Raw genomic sequence first — 6,242 nt, forward strand, 5'->3', positions numbered from 1 at the left:
CACACACACAGTCCAGCTTGTCAGTCACCTTACAATAAAAATAAAAATAAAAATCTGACAAATGTTATTTATGCCTCCCCGTTTCTCTCTGCCTCCTCTGCAGGAGAGGAGGTACAGTCTGTTAAAGGCCACTGTGTTAAAACAATTATTATTTAAAAACAGCACAAATAATATGGATTTGACTTAAGCAGACTGTAGTGGTAACTACATTAAAGAAATAAAAATGCAGCAAAACAAAAGGCTGGAATAAGTGTGAGGTACAGATGATATTCAGGTTTGTTTATTTTTTCTTTTTCATTGTTTCTGAAGCGGGAACAGGACGGTGAATCAACAAAGTGATTGAAGAGAGCCACAGAAAGCTGCCTACTAGTGATGGGCAGTTTGAAGCTGAAGCTTCAGTATGTGTATTGAAAAAAAAAACAACACACTGTTTCAGAAGCACCGTGTTGGAGCTTGATTCGTTTGATAAAAGTCACATGATCAGTGACGTCTGAAGCTTCGAAAGTGGCAAAGTTACGTCACTGCTTTGGTACCTGATTCAAAGGTTGATGAGGAAGTGAATCATTGGATTCGTGGTGTGTTTTCATGGCAAATGTGCAAAATATAACAAACCAGTGACTTATTAAGACACAGAGGCAAACAAACGTATGTGTTTACTTTATCGTGCAGTTTATAAACCTGGGCCAGCCAGTAGAAGTTTGGTCTAACACACACACACACACACAAAGAACCTTTGCTGCGAGCGAGCGGGCACATACACACACACACACACACACACACACACACACACACACACACACACACACACACAAAGAACCTGGGTCCAACCTGAGGCTTAAACCTGGTATACAAACGTTGCCAGGATCAATAATAGATTATAAATTGAACAGATTTCCAAGTAAATAAAAGTTTAATGCAAAAACGACGGCAATATAAATATTTGTAAAACAGCGTTTTTATCAAAAATTATAAATTCTTTGAGACTGGAATTGTTATGGATCGGGAAAAAAATCGTTTTTTCTATTAATACATCTAATAAATATGGATTCAAACAGCATGGTAGTGGTTCGCAGTGAGCGCTGCAGTCACGGCTGGCGCCTCTCATTGAGAAAGTCGCAGGTTCGCCTCCCGGTCTGGACCCTTTCTAGGTGGTTTACAGGTTCATGTGGGTTTTCTCCAAATACACTGGTTTCCTCCCACAGACCAAAAACATGCATGTGAGGGTAACTGATCCTTAGTCCAGGTGTGTCAAACTCAGTTACCCAAAGCCAATTTTTTGTCAATATTTATTAAAGAAATATAATATAGCAAATTATTCTTATAGAAATACAAATGAGCTTCTCCAAATTATGTTTTCAGTAGCATTTAATGCAAACATAACCGAACGAATAAAGAAAAAAGATTAAACTTAGAAAGACTCATCATTAGCGTTAATTTCTTTCTGTTTTACTCTATCAATAACATTTTCATTTCTTATATGTTATAAATACATTTTGTCACAATCCAGCTAATCAGATATAAAAAAAACCTCAATAATAAAATTCAAATGACTTGACTTTAAGGAGGACAATGCACTAAATACAGACAAAAAGAGAAACCATAAAACTAATTCATATTTAAATTCCCACCTTTGGGGCCAGATAAAATATTAATGAGGTCCAGATTAGGCCCGCATGCCTTGCGTTTGACACACGTGCCTGACTCTTTCAGCCTCTCTAACCAGCTTCAAGGGGTTAGCATGTAGCATGCATTTTATCTAAAAATCCTCATGTGTTCAAAGACTTTCACAGAGGAGACCACGTCTATAAACAGAAATAGAAGATGCACAGATTATGACACAGGAAGTGATTCAGCTCTGATTACTTTCCTGTCACTTATCTCTGCAGACTTTAGCTACTCTAACACTTTTGCCTGCCAATACACTATAAACTCACTTTCTTCCAGGACCAGTATCTGCCTGTAGTTAATTTAAAAAAAGAAAAAAAATCAGGTTGACAAGGAAAGGAAACATGCATCTGCATCACACATTAGGTGAGGCAGAATAATTAAAAAGCAGTTGGGTTTTTTTTTTCCAGAGCCTATAATTCGGAGGAAAACACAAAATAAAAAACAGACGCTGATAATTTCACGAGCTAATACCRTTTGAGCTCATTCAAGTGCGTCAGCTGTGAGGACAGGCAGTGTGGCCATCGCTCCAGACGTTTTAAACTAATCAGCTGCTCTGCAAATAGACAGAAGGGTGATGACGAGGGTCTGCAGTTCCTGTATGAGCGCCCTGCTCGCCATATGGTGAATACGGTGACAAAGCTGTTGTTTGGGTTCATGCATCCGCTTTCCCTTGTTCTCGTCCAATCAAATATCTGGATGAGTTGTTAAAGAAGAGTTGTCATTACTCCACCTGACCATAAACTGAGCAGAAATGTCCGTACTGTGGGTTAGAGTTTAACGCACTATAAATACACAGGTGAATGCGTGTATGGGTTAAACACAGCAGCTCGTTGGTTATGATTTGCCACAACTTGAAGACAAAAAAAAAACGTGTCGGAGCATGCTACTGTTCAGAATTGGCATTGAGAAGTTCAGGAGGCATGTAAGGCCCGACAACTCTTTCAAGTTTCATTTCCATTAGTGGTAATTAAGTCTGTGTGGAAGTTGTTGCTTCATTCATGAAATCTGCAGAAAGAAGTTGAGCGCAGAGACCAGACAACCAGAAGCAGATCGCTGTAAGATAAATGTGGACATGTGGAGGATGCTGAAAGGATCATCCGCTCTGCCTCTGTTACGCTTTTAACCGGATCCCAGGCTCTGGTTAACAGATTTCCTGACAGAATTGGAAACAGGGAGGTTAAATACAGCTAATCCCTAATTACATATCAGCATATCACTCTCGGTATAAGTGGATTTTTTTGTTACTTGCTTCTTGATAATTGTGTTTATTGTGTTTAGTTCTGGTAGTTGTGTTCTCAGTCCTGCCACGCCCACTCACACTTGCATTCCATCTCGTTAGACTCAGCTGTTTGTCACCCGCTCAGCCCATATGATCTTTCTGGGTTTGTTTTAGAAAACAGTGGAGAAATCTTCTGGTTCACCTGGGGGCCCACTGCTGGTGATGGGCTTCGTTCCCCTGCCACTCTGCCCTCTGGTGGGCTGTGCCTTGCCCGTCAGTGCGCTGGTGACCCTCAGTGCCCAGGGGTGGGCGCTCGGGCGTGTGCCGGCTCGGCAAGGTGACTGCCTGGTGGGGCTTGGGTCCTCTGGCCCTATCGGGCCTCGGCCTGGGCATGGTGCGCCCTGGGGGCCTGGGCCTCTGCGTCCATGCCTGGATCTGCTCCAGCGTGGCGGGTGTCGGCGGGGCCTGTGAGCCTGCCGCTGCTGGCCCTGGAGGATTACTGAATGGGATCACTGGGGGGAGCTCTCCTGGTTCTCTCCTATGGTCCGCTCTGGGGTGGGGGTTCCTCCTGCGCTGGTGCCCGAGGGCTCCATGCTTGAGGTCGCTCTCTGAGTCTTTGAYACTGGTCTCCCTTATGTCTGCTTTGGGTCTTTGGGTCTCCACAGTCACTATTAAATATTTAATTGGAAAAATCTTGTATATACATGCATGCTCATAACCGCAAACTTGTGTTCAGATTCTGGGGTTTCTGACGAACACTCAGGCTAGACTTAAATCTTTCCTTTTTGATAAATCCTACAGTTTAGTTTGGTTTGGGTTTCCTTTCCAGTAAAGAATGTCACGTTTCCAACTAAATGCTGTTCATTAAGTGTCTTGTGCAGGTATGTAGAAGAACTGCTGTGTAAACACAACAACCCCATATTTGAAGGTGCAAGCTGGTGCAAGCACACACATAATAATGGAGGGTTTATTGATCATGTTTTTATGAAAAGCAGATTCACAGAAGTAATTAATTATAGCACACCAGTCAACTAAATATCTAGCCCTCCAGTTTTGTTTTGACGCAACTTTATTTAATACCTTACTGTATTTAATAAAAGCACTATGTTACAGTTTCTTTGATAATACTATGTCAGCTGTTTTTATGATGGATTTGAGGGGTATGCAACTTTAAAGGATTTTAATCAAAAGCTCTTTGGGGAATCACTTTGTTTTGTTTGCATTTTTCAGAGATCTAACTACTGCGGGAGTGAATCATTTTGATAGGCACCGTAAACTGGTATGGTCTTTTCATGTTTATTTAACCATGTGTATGATAGGTGTGGCATCAGCTCAGTGCTCCCATTTACCACTTTCCCTTGAAAACAGAAAACGACACTATTCTTCTGATGGGGATGACTCACACCCTTCACATAATAATGTCGGGAAACACACAAACAACCTGAGGTACTCATTTCTGGAAAAAAGAAAGAAAGAAATACCTGACCTTGTTCTGTGGAAGACAATTTAGTAACGGAAATTGGTCAAATAACATTAGGCTAAGAATGAAGTTTATGTTCTAAACTCTTGTAAAAAAGCTTTGGATTAATGTGCAAAAACATAAACTATAGCAACGGTGATCAAAACTACAAAGAAAAAACGCTTCCATTAGTCTTTGCTAAGAAAAAATAAACAAACAAACAAACATGCGTCTACCAAATATTTTGATGTTCACACTGGGAATTCTACAACGAAACCGGCTTCTAAAGAAAACTAGCATCGGTATGTCACCAGTCTGATTTCAGTTTAGGGCTGTGGCTCACAAGTATTTAATTTAATTTGTTTATTTATTTAATTATGTATTAACCTTTCTTTAACCAGGAAATCCCATTAAGATCACAGATCTCTTTTGCAAAGGAGACCTGGGCCAAAATGACTGAAATCTGTCCAGTTCGTGAGATTTTATTTATTTCTTATTTTTATTTTTTGTCTAGTCTCACAATGACTCACTTTGACTTTACTTGGTTCTGTCTGGGTGGTTTTTTGATATGAGTGCCACCTTGTGGGTGGTATCATCACAGCAAGGCTGCTCAACAACAGCGCCACTTAAAAAACATCCACGAACCAAAGTGAGCCTACGTGGGTCTCCTTCCCTTTGCCGGTTGGAGTCCATGAATCGAGTCCACTTATCTGCCCACATAGCAAAATTTGTCTGGCCCAAACTTGACCCAGGTCCTGCAAAGACCAACCATTTGGTGGTCTAGATGTAGTTAGCCAGAGGTGGCTCATGCATTGGCTAGCACCACATAAACTAAACCCCAAGTGGGCCAGTTGTGTTATTCCATTTTAAAAACAGTACAATCGTTGCCAGACCTGGCCCAAAGGCGGTTTCTATCATCAGCTAACACGTAAAAAAACCTCCTCATGGTTCCACAGTGTTGGTTTACAAGTTGCCATTTTAATTAATGCATGCTGTGATTGTGAAGCAAGGAGTTTATTTAGAACAGGAGTGCGCAGAAACCACGTGACCAATATGATCGGCTGGTGAAGCTAACGGCTAACGCTAAACGATCAAGAGTCTGGAATTCCCATTACTGTACATGTTGACAACAGAGCAGAAAAAGAGGACTGAAGATGTAGAAATCATAAAAACTATTAATAATATTAACCAAATTATTATTAATTTTTTTACAGTTTATATAATCTATCTAATGTTTTAAATAATGAAAGAAAATCTGTTTGTATAATGGATTTATTAACAGAAGATAAACAGGAAAACGTCTCATTTCACAACACAAGTTAGCAGATTTGATCTTATTTAGCTCAATGTGATCTGAGCAGAACACAATTTAACAGTTTTAAAATTAAAACAATCTTATAAAGTCGCTGTAATCACTGTTATTTATTGAACTGGTTAGCAGATATTAGCTTGTGGAGCATTTATACAGGGTTTAGCACTGTTGAATCACGCTACAATTTAACACAAACTATTAAATATCACTTTGTCCTCTGATTAATATTTAGACCTACAGAGTGAAAAATAATATTATAAATGTCTGATTAATATTTAGACTTACAGAGTGTAAAATAATATTATAAATGTAAGTATTTTTAGGTTCCTGTTACAGGAACCTGACCTGTTGAGAACTAGCTAATACAAAGACTAGTTTCATCCCATAAGGTATACAGAGAGCATTTTGTAAGTGACTGGTAAATGTTTATTATTCATATTTTTTATGACAGTAAGAAGAAATAATACTGTAAATATATTTTATTACTAGCTGAAGTCATCATTTTTCAACTAGCTAAAGTCTAATCTTCACATATGGATTAGATCATTGTTAATTATAAATTATTATTTTTTCTGGTATAAGTC

At 39.4% G+C, this 6,242-nt stretch overlaps 1 protein-coding gene across 1 annotated transcript in view; it reads right to left on the reverse strand.

The window, feature by feature from the left end:
- The window catches only part of p2ry6 (pyrimidinergic receptor P2Y6), a 22,751-nt gene that overhangs the window by 8,324 nt on the left and 8,185 nt on the right, over positions 1-6,242 (reverse strand). The gene's annotated exons all lie outside the window — the stretch shown is intronic.

The sequence above is a fragment of the Austrofundulus limnaeus genome, unplaced genomic scaffold (assembly GCF_001266775.1).
Source record: "Austrofundulus limnaeus strain Quisiro unplaced genomic scaffold, Austrofundulus_limnaeus-1.0 Scaffold109, whole genome shotgun sequence".
Lineage (NCBI taxonomy): Eukaryota > Metazoa > Chordata > Actinopteri > Cyprinodontiformes > Rivulidae > Austrofundulus > Austrofundulus limnaeus.